General features: G+C 43.4%; 1 protein-coding gene across 1 annotated transcript in view; it reads right to left on the bottom strand.

Moving 5' to 3' along the window:
• The window catches only part of LOC148020250 (uncharacterized), a 46,530-nt gene that overhangs the window by 339 nt on the left and 30,915 nt on the right, over window positions 1-15,276 (bottom strand). The window lies entirely within an intron of this gene.

The following is a 15,276-nucleotide window of genomic DNA, read 5'->3' as shown; positions in this document are numbered from 1 at the left end:
GATTTAGGGAAAAGAGTGAATCTTTAAACTCTGAAATCCAACCTAAACAAAGTCTGGCAGGTGTAGCTGAAGCTTGAATAAATCTAATGCATTTGAACGAGCCAAGCTATGGTGGGTCAAGGACCACATAGGGGAATGTATGATAAAACTTTGTATGGTATGCAGCAACCGTTGCATGGAATGCAAAACCCAATGTATCAAAGGTATGGCTAGTGGAATGCAAAATCCCATGTATGGGAACATTGGCATGACTCCGAAAGGGCCAGCAAAGGACTATAGTGAAGGTGGTGAAGGGGTCAAGTTTTAATCCTTTAGTGGTGCACAATATAGGCTGAAAGCTGACTTTTATTCAACAGTTTGATACAGCCTATTCAAGAGGCAATTTCATGGAGTCTTCTAAAATTCGAAAGGCAGCCACTTTCTTCAAGGGGAATGCATTGCAGTGGTGGACCACAGCCAACATGGGTACAATTTAAGTAAATGTTTGCTTCAAACTTCTTATCAAGCTGTCCCCCTTCATGAGCAAGTGGAGAAGTATTGTTATGGGCTGCCTCAAGAGATCAAAGATTTTTGCCGCATGTCACAACTTATATAGACGGCAAGTACAGCTGATGCTTTGCTGCATGGTAAGGATTCAAGCTTCCAAAATGATGATGAAAAGTCATCTAAAAAGTCTTCCAAGGTTAAGAAAAGGTGTAGATCAGAAAATGAGACTGAAAAGTGGCAAAAACAGCAAGGAGAGACTTGGAAATTGGTGGCACAATGCAAAGAATTAATGGCTGCAAACAAATGCTTTGTATGTGAACACGAGGGGCACATGGGAAATGACTGCACAAATAAACAGCAAGCTAAAAATAAGAGAGATTCCAAGGGGGAAAAGCACAAAACCTCTGTTTGTTTAGTCCCTGATGTTGTGACAATTCAGCCCAATGATGATGCTACTGAATTATGTAGAGCATTGGGGCAAGATTAGGGATCAACATGCACTGACTTTCTTTGATCTTGGTGCACGTTTGAATTTCAACTCCTTTGACATGGCTGCCCATCTAGGCATCAGAGAGGAGGAGATGGGTCACGACTCACATGGGTGAGATTGGTATGGAATGTAAGGGGCACGTAGAGCTGATCACTCCTATCATTGAAAAGCTTGGCTTGCACATTCAAAGTTTTGTGGACAACGAAGAGTTTTTTATTGCATCTTGGAAGGATGCGATATAATGCTTGCGATGCCTTGGTACCACCGTGTGCATGCAGTGGTTGATACTCTTGATAAAATTGTAACTCTTTATCATAGAGGTAAAGTCCATACATTGGACGTAAAATTGAAAGGAAAATTTGTCCCTATTGTATGAGTTTCTGCCATATCCATCCAAAGCAATGAAAAATCATCTTTCAACATACTTGGTCTTTACTAAGAACAAATATGTAACATGTAAGAAACGTGTCTAAACTAGATCGGGATCCAGTTTCATTTCTGAAAATGTGTGTTGATTGCTTTTCAAAGTCACTCCCAAGGCAGTTATTGCCAAAGATGTTGGACGATCATGACATAGCTTTGCTTTAGTGCTGAAATTGTATTCAACTGAGCATTACAACAAGAATATCTTTAGATAGTGAGATAGGATCAAGCAAGGATGATGCCTCTCAATCTCAAAATTCATGAAGTGTTGGAAAAAATGCAATGGCTAATGGTATCAGATTGCAGGATCGTTGTTCCTACTACTGTTTTACATTGTTTCAGGTCTGACTTTTGACTTTTCGTCTGCTGTTTTGACTTGTTCTTGCTGCTGCAACTGATTTACAGCCTAGACGACCTTCATCAACTAATTTTCAGCTTGTTCTTCTGCTATTTTCTCAGCATTTTGCAGTCTACCATTTGTGTTTACAGATTTCCAGGGCTATTTCAAGACTTGAGACCTGTTATTGACCCTTCTAAATCTGCATTTTGGGGACAGCAGGCTGATGTGACCTGTTTTCTTGCAGGTCAACTGCATTTAATGCAGGTACTGTCTGTGTTTTGCTCTTTGCTTCTATGCAAGGCTGGGCAACACATTTCAAGCTATTTTTTTGGCTATGTTTGGTCTGTATTTTCCTTTTTGATACACTGCTCAGCTTTAGAGCGGGTTCATGTGCATCCAATTGTCACGTTCTCATCACTACACTCCGCTTATTGTCGATCTTTCCTCTATGTGCTTTCTTTACTACTATGAACTCATGCAATCCTTGTGAGTCTATCTTTTTGGCATACTTTTCTCCATGAAGATCCCTTGCCTCTCCTCATCTTCTCTGTATCCCCCTCCTTACAGCTCCTCTAGCATCTCCTCCTGATGGTCAGCATGCAAACATTATTTACTCGTCTACCAATGTTATGTTGGAGAATTGCTATGTTCAGCTTCACTTTTCTATGTGGATGCTATCTCTTGGTGATTCAAATGTTCCAAGTTCAGAGAGGGGTGCCATACAACGGAAGAAGAAGTCTTCGTGCTATTATTGTGGAAAGAAGGGACGCCTTCGGAAGGACTACAAGACATTAGCAGCTTTACAAAAGGAGCAGGTGAGGATGGTGATGATGTCAGAAGTGGTGTAGCAATGGAAGCATAAACACAAGCTGTAATAAACTGCTAAAGCACAAGACAAAAGAGAAAGGGAAAGAAAGAACACAATACAAATGAGAACTCAGATGTATGCTCGGGAAATGGAATCCATATATCAGACACAAGATTGTTGCATACAACATTGAGTCACTCGCTGCGTGGGCACTGACACCGGCTCTTCTCTCCACAGGAACTCCAGGTGGTGAACTGACCAACTGAGAAGGAGGAGCCCAGAATAAATAGGCACAAATAATGCCATAAAATATGTCAGGTCGGCCAGTATTTAATGCTGGTCAGCCAACAATAAATTCCCAATATGACCATAAAATGACACAATAAAAAATGCCTAAATAACTTGTTGGAAATAAAGGGCCATCGTGCCTTTTATATGTGCACGGGTGTGAACACACCCTTAGCACATTTGTACTTTCATACATACATATATACATACATATATATATCTATATATATATATATAACCTAAAGGGGTACACTCATCATTGTACCCACTAACATTCGTGCATCTCTATCTCTGACTCTCACTTGCTCGCTACTCTTGCTTACGTTTTGCTCTCTACCTAACATTTCCATCGCCGGACATTGCATCGCCACTATGCATCACTCACTTCAAACTGGTATTAGAGCTGCGGCTAAGGTGTTTTTGCTTCTCGGAGTCCATGCATGTCAGCTCATCATTGTTCTTTCACGTTTCAGTCAGGCGACAGCTCACGCAGTCACGTGGTTGCAAGCGCAAGTCAAAACGTCATTTCCTGGTCAAACGCAATCACATGGTTGCAGGCGCAGGTTAAAAACATCATTTCTGGTCAGACGCAGGTCACACGAGCATGCAACTATAAACAGGGCAGATTCGTCATTCTTCCTTTGCAAAATTTTTAATTTTTTCAAAGGTTCCTTGCAAGCAAGCCCTTTGCTCACTAACGGGCGTTCATGCGTGTAAGCACAATTCAAAATTTTGGACACGGGATTTTTCTCTCCCAACAGCGATATGTACAGGAGCTCTTGGTGTCTTTTGAGATGGAAGATTGTCGGGCCCTCTCTACTCCTATGGATCCGAACTGGAAGGCCACTTCCCACTCAGCTTCTCCTTTGGCGGATGCTTCCCGCTATCGACAGTTGATAGGGTCTTTGATTTGGCTTCTCAACACCAGGGTTGATCTATGTTTTGCTGTTGGGCTCTTGGCAGGGTTCATGAGTGAACCTAAGACGGTGCATTGGCAGGCTGCTCAGAGGATACTTCGGTATCTGAGGGGGACGTCTGATTTGGGGATTCATTACCCCGCAGGGACAGATGGGTCTGATCTTGTACTTGCAGGTTGGAGTATCTTGGTTACTCTTCTTGGATGCGTCCTTGGAAGCCATTCATTTCACAGGTTTTTCAGCTCAACATACATTTCACTCTTCTTCCTTCTCCTTTCACCATCCGACAATGAGAGGGAGTGGTCTTCTACTCTTGGTGTTTATACGATTTCAATTACTTCAAAGACATTATTATCATTATTGGTCCTTATGTCTATAAATTCTCATTCCTCCATTCTTGTATTGGATCACATCCACTTGGAGAGCGGGAGACTAGGGATCCTTCTGGTCACTAGACGCGCCATTGACCTATGTGGTTTGTACGGTACATCTCATTTATTGTGTTAGGGATTTTGTTGTTTGTTTACTCATAACTTTAGTTATTGTCTTCTACATTGCATGATTTCATCATCTTTGTACTAGGGCACTTGGGCAAGTGAATAATTTCCCCATGAGGGGCACTATCCAAGTGGCACTTGCTGCATGGGCATTCTTTAGCATGTAGCATAACTATGCATCGCATTGTGCAATGATGTAGTGGAAACACCACCCTCCTCCTTCCCATAATACTTCATCGCCCTTTCCCTCATCATCAACATCCTCGAGTGGTTGTATAAGCTTATACTACTTATTATTCATATCATTAGGATGATTATGATTGTAAAAGGTGATTTCGCAAGTGAACAATTTCCATGCGAGAGCACTAGCCCAATGGCACTATTGCATAGCATTTTGCATAAGCATGATGATCTATGAAACCAGCCTTCCTTCTTGGAATGGGTGGTGATAACCTGATTTAAGAATTAATTACAGCAATAAATAAATGCACATAAAATGAAATACACACTTTACCATAACATTCTTGGACAGTAGACTCCCTCTTGGCCCCAAAACTGGCGCCCCTTGCGGTATTTCTTTAGCTTTCATTCAATTGGAAGGAGTACAATTTGAGATTCTTCAATCTCCTCCTGCTAACCAATTGCTCCTGCTGTCATAAATGACCAGCAAGCCTTTTGGGTCATTTGCCCCTTCATTCACCCAAGACTTCTTCTCCAATTTGACCCTTCACTGGCCAAATGTTGCCCCAAATCAATTTGGGATGGGCTGGCTCTTGAAATTCCTTGATAATCTTCAATTATCAGCTGCTAATTTCAGTCCCTTGAGCCTTCAATCTCTGGCACGGATCCCAAGGTGGCTGCTAAACCCTAACTTCTGCTGTAAATTAGGGTTTACTGCAGAAATTACAAATCAGCGCACCAAAAATGGCTGAGATCTCCTCCGAATGGCTAAGAATTGCTGAGAATGGCTGAGCATAGGCTGAAGGAGATGAGAGAATGCTGTAGAGAGAGAAAATTCTGAGATTTGTCGCAAAGAACTAATCAAAATCAGCTGCTGCCCTACTGTACCAACCCCAAACGGATGCACCAACAACAATAGGAGCATCAGAGAATCTGATCTTCAGGAGAAAGTGCATCAGCAGCAATTGTCAGCTTCCCAAGGTCAAGAATATGCAATCTCCATCACCAAAATGGTCTCCAATGGCTGGGAATTGGCCCCAAAAGCTGGTAGCCACAGTCCAACAACTCCAAAATGAAAAAACGAGATTTCCCTCTCCCTTCAGCGCTATTTAGCCTTTCCCCCACTTGCATGGAAAAGTTTTGCCAAGTGGCAGCTTTCTTAATCCATTTTTAGCAATTTCCAACCATTTAATTAATTTTCAGAACTAATTAATTCTTAAAATTAATTCAGCCGTTAATCTATGCCCAGAAAATTGACCTTGCCCATCCAAAAATTAATTGGCTAGGCCATTTGCAACCCAAAGCGGTCCCATGCATTAATTGACCCTTGGACAAGCATTAATCCATTAATAAATGCCTAGTCCCTAGTATCACCACTAACACTTAATGGCCAATTAATGGTCCTAGGGGCAAACTGACACCAAAATTCACCTAGAATCTAACAAGTGTAACTTGTTACAACTTTTGCCTTTGACACCCATCTTTTTCACAGGGTCCTTTAGCCTTCAACTGTAAAAAAGTAGCTTGCACCTCACATGTGCAACACATGTGTATCTTTTAATTGCACATTTGATTAATCCTTTAATCAAATGTCAATTAAACATAAGCAAAGCATCAAATTTTCACGTCCTCAAGATAGACCACCCCCTTGAAATCCTTGCAATCGTCCTCGATTGCACTGCAATGTGTCAAAGCAAACAATATTGCACTGGAATTTTCACAAGGCATCATAGTCAACACAACATTGGCCACTGCTGGCTAACTATCTCATATGCCCACCATTTGCTGAAAATTTCCAACCAGCATAAAGCTCAACAATAGTCTAGAATTATTGCCAGAAACTCATCGGATGCATCCCAAACTCTTGTTTCTCAATAGTGTTGACTACACAACCATAGTAAAGCATAAACCGAGCCGAAACCATGGCTGAATTATCAATGGCATTCAGTACACATGCTGCTGTCCATAGAACCGGCTGAATACAACTGAAACTAAAGATCATATACTGAAAACCAGCACTCGGTAATCAGTCTCTCATGATCATAACCTGATCACCCAATAGCTTATGGAAGCTTTACCTTTGACCTTTTCTCTTTATGTGCCAAAATCTGCTCAAATAACAATATCTTATTCAGCTCCTCTACATTGGACTGAATTTCAGCATATACATCCTTAGGCACATCGCCATAAAAAGGCCTCAACAAGCTCACAAGAAAGGCATAGTGTATCCACTAGTGTAGAGGCAATTTCCATGATAGCCAGCATTAAACGGAGCATTTGCATGACCAGCACTTATTCCTTGAGCCCCAAAAGCACGATCGGGTACCGATGCTTGCCATATGCGTCATTTTGCACACCAGGCAACATACCGATACTGCCATACATCGGATTATGCACTCCATGAGCCATACCCGAGTGCATTGGGTTATGCAAGCCATGCATTGGTTGCTGAAAATTATGCAGAGGTGTGCCATACGTTCCCACATTCAGTCGCTCACCCACCATAGGATGAAAAATTGTGCTACCACCAAGGTGCTTGGTTGCCCCAAATTCTCATGTAAACCTTGCTGTCCTAAAACCATAGGATTAGCATTTACATCATGAACTTGCATTTGCATTCCTTGCCCAACTCGCACCAACTGCTTTTCGCCATGAGCATCTTTAGGAGCATCTTGAGAAGGCTTTGGTTTGTTCTTCGGTGCATCTTGCTGTCCCGAAGTTCTAGAAGAGGATTTTCTCTTCTTGCCCTTGTTGTCCTTCGTAGGAGTGTTCAAAAACCGAGTAAACTAAGGATCTTTTGCCAATTCAATAAAGATATTGGCTGCTGCCCTCATTTGATTCTTAAATGCATCATCAAATTCCATTTCCCCTTTGTTGATCATCATCCTTTTCCGCATTGAGGGTCCAACATCTTGGCCTTCAGCCACATTTTCAGCATGTTGTCCATGATTCGTGCCTTGTCCAAGATCAGGCATTGCATTTCCGTCTTCCCCATGTGAATGTGCATCATGAGAGGCATCATTACTGCTTGATTGCATCCCACTGTATGAAGACATCTTGCTGTAATTTCTCAGCTGAGCACAAAAATCAGCACTAGCACAAACCTTTAACTTACAATCAGGTACCTCAGGCCCACCAAATCAAGAGATTTGATGTATCCCAGCAAATGGAACCTTGAAACCAGCCTTCCTTCTTGGAATGGGTGGTGATAACCTGATTTAAGAATTAATTACAGCAATAAATAAATGCACATAAAATGAAATACACACTTTACCATAACATTCTTGGACAGTAGACTCCCTCTTGGCCCCAAAACTGGCACCCCTTGTGGTATTTCTTTAGCTTTCATTCAATTGGAAGGAGTACAATTTGAGATTCTTCAATCTCCTCCTGCTAACCAATTGCTCCTGCTGTCATAAATGACCAGCAAGCCTTTTGGGTCATTTGCCCCTTCATTCACCCAAGACTTCTTCTCCAATTTGACCCTTCACTGGCCAAATGTTGCCCCAAATCAATTTGGGATGGGCTGGCTCTTGAAATTCCTTGATAATCTTCAATTATCAGCTGCTAATTTCAGTCCCTTGAGCCTTCAATCTCTGGCACGGATCCCAAGGTGGCTGCTAAACCCTAACTTCTGCTGTAAATTAGGGTTTACTGCAGAAATTACAAATCAGCCCACCAAAAATGGCTAAGATCTCCTCCGAATGGCTAAGAATTGCTGAGAATGGCTGAGCATAGGCTGAAGGAGATGAGAGAATGCTGTAGGGAGAGAAAATTCTGAAATTTGTTGCGAAGAACTGATCAAAATCAGTTGCTGCCCTGCTGTACCAGCCCCAAACGGATGCACCAACAACAATAGGAGCATCAGAGACTCTGATCTTCAGGAGAAAGTGCATCAGCAGCAATTGTCAACTTCCCAAGGTCAAGAATATGCAATCTCCATCACCAAAATGGTCTCCAATGGCTGGGAATTGGCCCCAAAAGCTGGTAGCAACAGTCCAACACCTCTTTCTAACAACTCCAAAATGAAAAAACGAGATTTCCCTCTCCTTTCAGCGCTATTTAGCCTTTCCCCCACTTGCATGGAAAAGTTTTGCCAAGTGGCAGCTTTCTTAATCCATTTTCAGCAATTTCCAACCATTAATCTATGCCCAAAAAATTGGCCTTGCCCATCCAAAAATTAATTGGCTAGGCCATTTGCAACCCAAAGCGGTCCCATGCATTAATTGACCCTTGGACAAGCATTAATCCATTAATAAATGCCTAGTTCCTAGTGTCACCACTAACACTTAATGGCCAATTAATGGTCCTAGGGGCAAACTGACACCAAAATTCACCTAGAATCTAACAAGTGTAACTTGTTACAACTTTTGCCTTTGGCACCCATCTTTTTCACAGGGTCCTTCGGCCTTCAACTGTAAAAAAGTAGCTTGTACCTCACATGTGCAACACGTGCATCTTTTAATTGCACATTTGATTAATCCTTTAATCAAATGTCAATTAAACATAAGCAAAGCATCATATTTTCACGTCCTCGAGACAGACCACCCCCTTGAAATCCTTGCAATTATCCTTAATTGCACTGCAATGTGTCAAAGCAAACAATATTGCACTGGAATTTTCACAAGGCATCATAGTCAACACAACATTGGCCACTGCTGGCTAACTATCTCATATGCCCACCATTTGCTGAAAATTTCCAGCCAGCATAAACATAGCATAAAGCTCAACAATAGTCCAGAACTATTGCCAGAAACTCATCGGATGCATCCCAAACTCTTGTTTCTCAATAGTGTTGACTACACAACCATAGTAAAGCATAAACCGAGCCGAAACCATGGCTGAATTATCAATGGCATTCAGTACACATGCTGCTGTCCATAGAACCAACTAAATACCATTGAAACTAAAGATCATACACTGAAAACCAGCACTCGGTAATCAGTCTCTCATAATCATAACCTGATGCAAATGTAGAGTTTCAGAGTTGCAGTGAAAACCATACCCATTTGCATACATACTACAGTGACTAGTACACTGAATAGTGACCTCATGGCAGACATACTGTTAGCACAGTACCTTGGATGCACGCTGAATACATCCGAGATCCACTATACACGAGAGCAATCCATTCCTGGAGGAGTGGAAGTGCTACCTCCCCCTTGAGTATCAGGTGGTACTCTGGACCCTTGCCCTGCTAAACCTGAAAGAGCCCGATCCAAAGTCGGCTCTAAGTGAAAGGCATCAGGGCAAAGCTGCAACAACTGAGGACGGTCTGCCAAGTCATCCTCTTCCATCCATTTAGCATCCATTGGTGAATAGTTGTGAAACTTCACCCAATAGCTTATGGAAGCTTTACCTTTGACATTTTCTCTTTATGTGCCAAACTCTGCTCAGATACCAATATCTTATTCAGCTCCTCTACATTGGACTGAATTTCAGCATATACATCCTTAGGCACATCGCCATAAAAAGGCCTCAACAAGCTCACATGAAAGGCATAGTGTATCCACTAGTGTAGAGGCAATTTCCATGATAGCCAGCATTAAATGGAGCATTTGCATGACCAGCACTTATTCCTTGAGCCCCAAAAGCACGATGGGGTACCGATGCATGCTATATGCGTCATTTTGCACACCAAGCAACATACCGATACCGCCATACATCGGATTATGCATTCCATGAGCCACACCTGAGTGCATTGGGTTATGCAAGCCATGCATTGGTTGCTGAAAATTATGCAGAGGTGTACCATACGTTCCCACATTCAGTCGCTCACCCACCATAGAATGAAAATTTGTGCTACCACCAAGGTGCTTGGCTGCCCCAAATTCTCATGCAAACCTTGCTGTCCTAAAACCATAGGATTAGCATTTACATCATAAACTTGCATTTGTATTCCTTGCCCAACTTGCACCAACTACTTTTCACCATGAGCATCTTTAGGAGCATCTTGAGAAGGCTTTGGCTTGTTCTTCGGTGCATCTTGCTGTCCCGAAGTTCTAGAAGAGGATTTTCTCTTCTTGCCCTTGTTGTCCTTCGTAGGAGTGTTCAAAAACTGAGTAAACTAAGGATCTTTTGCCAATTTAGTAAAGATATTGGCTGCTGCCCTCATTCGATTCTTGAATGCATCATCAAATTCCATTTCCCCTTGTTGATCATCATCCTCTTTCTGCATTGAGGGTCCAAAATCTTGGCCTTCAGCCACATTTTCAGCATGTTGTCCATGATTCGTGCCTTGTCCAAGATCAGGCATTGCATTTCCTTCTTCCCCATGTGAATGTGCATCATGAGAGGCATCATTACTGCTTGATTGCATCCCACTGTATGAAGACATCTTGCTGTAATTTCTCAGCTGAGCACAAAAATCAGCACTAGCACAAATCTTTGACTTGCAATCAGGTGCCTCAGGCCCACCAAATCAAGAGATTTGATGTATCCCAGCAAATGAAACCTTGAAACCAGCCTTCCTTCTTGGAATGGGTGATGATAACCTGATTTAAGAATTAATTACAGCAATAAATAAATGCACATAAAATGAAATACACACTTTACCATAACATTCTTGGACAGTAGACTCCCTCTTGGCCCCAAAACTGGCACCCCTTGCGGCATTTCTTTAGCTTTCATTCAATTGGAAGGAGTACAATTTGAGATTCTTCAATCTCCGCCTGCTAATCAATTGCTCTTGCTGTCATAAATGACCAGCAAGCCTTTTGGGTCATTTGCCCCTTCATTCACCCAGGACTTCTTCTCCAATTTGACCCTTGGCTGGCCAAATGTTGCCCCAAATCAATTTGGGATGGGCTAGCTCTTGAATTTCCTTGATAATCTTCAATTATCAGCTTCTAATTTCAGTCCCTTGCGCCTTCAATCTCTGGCACAGATCCCAAGGTGGCTGCTAAACCCTAATTTCTGCTGTAAATTAGGGTTTACTGCAGAAATTACAAATCAGCCCACCAAAAATGGCTGAGATCTCCTCCGAATGGCTAAGAATTGCTGAGAATGGCTGAGCATAGGCTGAAGGAAATGAGAGAATGCTGTAGAGAGAGAAAATTCTGAGATTTGTCGCGAAGAACTGATCAAAATCAGCTGCTGCCCTGCTGTACCAGCCCCAAACAGATGCACCAACAACAATAGGAGCATCAGAGACTCTGATCTTTAGGAGAAAGTGCATCAGCAGCAATTGTGAACTTCCCAAGGTCAAGAATATGCAATCTCCATCACCAAAATGGTCTCCAATGGCTGGGAATTGGCCCCAAAAGCTGGTAGTAACAGTCCAACACCTGTTTCCAATTGCTCCAAAATGAAAAAACGAGATCTCCCTCTCCCTTCAGCGCTATTTAGCCTTTCCCCCACGTGTATGGAAAAGTTTTGCCAAGTGGCAGCTTTCTTAATCCATTTTTAGCAATTTCCAACCATTTAATTAATTTTCAAAATTAATTAATTCTGAAAATTAATTCAGCCCTTAATCTATGCCTAGAAAATTGGCCTTGCCCATCCAAAAATTAATTAGCTAGGCTATTTGCAACCCAAAGCGGTCCCATGCATTAAATGACCCTTGGACAAGCATTAATCCATTAATAAATGCCTAGTCCCTAGTGTCACCACTAACACTTAATGGCCAATTAATGGTCCTAGGGGCAAACTGACACCAAAATTCACCCAGAATCTAACAAGTGTAACTTGTTATAACTTTTGCCTTTGGCACCCATCTTTTTCACAGGGTCCTTCGGCCTTCAACTGTAAAAAAGTAGCTCGCACCTCACATGTGCAACACATATGCATCTTTTAATTGCACATTTGATTAATCCTTTAATCAAATGTCAATTAAACATAAGCAAAGCATCAAATTTTCACATCCTCGAGACAATCTACATTGCCCCTTACATAGCCCTATACATTGACATTTCTTGTTGTAAACATTTTGTGAATACTTATCCCTTTTTGGTCTTCTAGGGTGGTCGACTCTGAATCCACCACATTCGCAGTAGCTCAAATGGCAATCTCCCTTGCTTGCTTAGCTTAGCTTATCCATATACTCCCTATAGCTTTTTCATGCACATCTTTCTCATCATTGACACCCAATGGTGGTTGGGATAGCCTGTTTGTTTTGTGAAGGTCTTAAATTTGACCATCCCTTTATTCTCCCCAAGGGGCATAGATTACTCGATAGGATGAAAACTGATTGAAATCCTAACCTAAAGCTAAATCAATTCAAAAACAATCAAAAAGCCCTTTTATTTTATTTGAGCTTTTTCAAGCAAAGTCCATTATGGTTTCATCGGCCTTTCCAAGCCTTGGTAAGCCATTGGATAGCCGACATACATCCTTTGTCCGATGCCCTAGCCTCTCTGGGGTAATCACTTGGGATCTCTTGGTAAGATAACCATCACCCCTAGTCTTGGTAGTGTGAGAGTGCGCTGCGGAAGAGGGAATACGAACACGGAGGGAGAGAGAGAGAAAGCAGAAAATAGGGAAGAGAAATCTGCACTGACTGAAATGAATGCTGAATACAAACGGGAAGGCGGAAGGAGACTGATCAGTCCCTGCACGCAGCCCACAGCGTCAGTGAGGGCACCAGATCAGGCTGATGATGATGGCAGCACCACCACGAGGGAGGAGGAGTGTCGGAATCTGCAACAAGACAAGTGATCAAGTGGGGAGGGGGGCTGCCTATAAATAGGCAAAAGGACAAACCCTAAAAATGCCCTAAAATGGGCGCAAACCCTAAAAATGCCCTAAAATGGGTGACAAACATCAATGACCAAAAAAATGGCCGGGCAGCCCAGTGGCTGCCCACTAAAAGAGGCCAAAAAGAAATACACATCCTAAGACAGCCAGTCGAGAGTGACTAGCCTCCCCCATCATAACACATGACAGACATGTCAGAGCTCCTAATGTCCTCGTCTGACTCAGACTGAGGCTCACAGGCAGGAGATGACAAGGCATGACAAACATGACTGCTAACACCCCCTCTTAGATCCTGGATGTGGCTGAAGGCTGAAGAAGAAATAGATCCTAGGGTGGCAAGAGAAATGCCAATGTCGATGAAGTCCGTCGATGTAGACTGCCACTAAAGGAGCTCCTCACGATCCCGGAAACCCCCCTCTAAAACACTAGGGGCCAGGGAATCCACAGCCGCATCATCGAGATCGCCCCCCACTAAAAGGGATGGGAGGTACGAGGGAACCACCGGAGGAGAAGGTGGGGGATGGGAAGGAACCTGTGGAATAGAAGGTGCACAAGCGGGAATGGGTGTAGCAATAGACTGCCTCGGAGGACCCTGCATCAAAGAAGGGGAATGGATCCTATAAAGCCCGCTCTCCTGCCAACCTGTAGATAAGACAGCTCATGTAAAAGAATCCTCAATAACAACGGCGTGCTCGGTGAAGATCACTCGTGTGCCAAGCCTCGTAAGGCCATAAACTGAGAGGAGGGGAAGGCCCAAATCCGGAACATGTAGGGCCTGTGAAAATGAGCTCGAAGGTCGGTCGGTAAACAAAGGCAATGTGCCAACACCACTAATAGGCACCGAGAAAATGTCACCAACAGTGACTGAACCCTCTGATGGACGGAGATCCTGTAACAAATCACCTCGAGGAGTCATATGACTCGAAGCACCACTGTCCACTAACCAAGGCTGTGCAAAAGACACTGCAACCACGGAAGAAGGATCCTCCTCCAAAGCATGGATATGAAGGAACACTGACTCATGGATAACGGCCGGTGTAGAGGTAGAAGAAGGCTCCGATGTAGATTCACCCTTCGCTCCCGGACGAAGGTGAGAGTACTTCCAGCATTTCTCCTCGGGATGTGTCCCTTTCCCACAGAGTGGGCACTTCGGTCTCTCTGAATCTGAGTCAGAGCCTGAAGAATTGTCCTTCTTCTTAGCCTTTGACTTCTTCTTCTTCTTCTGTCCTCCCGAACCTGCAACAAAGGCTCTAGTGGAGTCGGATCCACTAGCACTGACCTCTCTGAGTCGCTCGTCATGCTCCAAGACAAGCGGGGATAGCTCCTCCCATAGAAGCTGGGCACGGGTCCTCGAAGTAAGAAGGCTGGTGTAGAAGACATAAAACCGAGGCGATGGCAGCTGAGTCAAGAGAATCATAGCCATGTCTTCAGAATATATCGTCCGACCGAGGGATACAAGCTCATCCCTCATATCCTGTAATCTGTTGATGTGGTCCTTCATGGAAGGACTATCATCAATAGCGAGCATCCGCAACTTCTTTTTGAGAGATATCCGGTGGGCAAATGTCTTCTGTTGATAGAGAGACGCGAGCTTTCTCCACACGTCTGCTGCAGTCTTCAACCTGTGAACATGAACAAGGACAGAATCCTGCAAACTTAGAAAGAGGAAAGATCGGGCTCTAGAATTGAGCCGATCCCATAAGGCTGCACGATCCATAGATATCCCATCTGCGGGATTCACCTTAGGCCGGGGAATAGGAACAGAAACAAGCTCCCAAAGATCGAAGGAGTCCGAGATACGCTCCACCTTGCAGGACCATAGAGAAAAGTTGGAGCCATCCAACCGGTCTTCTTTGGGCAGCTGAGGAAGTACGTGTACCTGTACAGGGGGTACCAAAGGCTGCATCTTCGGCCCACTGGAAGGGGCTCGCCGAGATACATGAATAGAAGGGGGACGGGAAAGAGGAATAGACTCCGGACGACGGTCCTCGTGATAGAAATCACACCTCCGTTCAGATGAGTGTCGAGACAAAAGCTTGTCATCTGAGTCATCAAAGCCCATAAACTGATGAGAAGACATCTTCCAATCTGCAAAACACCAAACACCAAAGAAAACTTTGCCGATGCCGAATAATGACCAGCAGTATGGTCAC

Source organism: Lygodium microphyllum, chromosome 19 (genome assembly GCF_053477565.2).
Source record: "Lygodium microphyllum isolate KBCC chromosome 19, Lygodium_microphyllum_v1.1.10, whole genome shotgun sequence".
In the NCBI taxonomy this organism is placed as follows: Eukaryota; Viridiplantae; Streptophyta; class Polypodiopsida; order Schizaeales; family Lygodiaceae; genus Lygodium; species Lygodium microphyllum.
The sequence above is the reverse complement of the archived record's forward strand: the minus strand, read 5'-3'. Positions and strand labels throughout refer to the sequence as shown.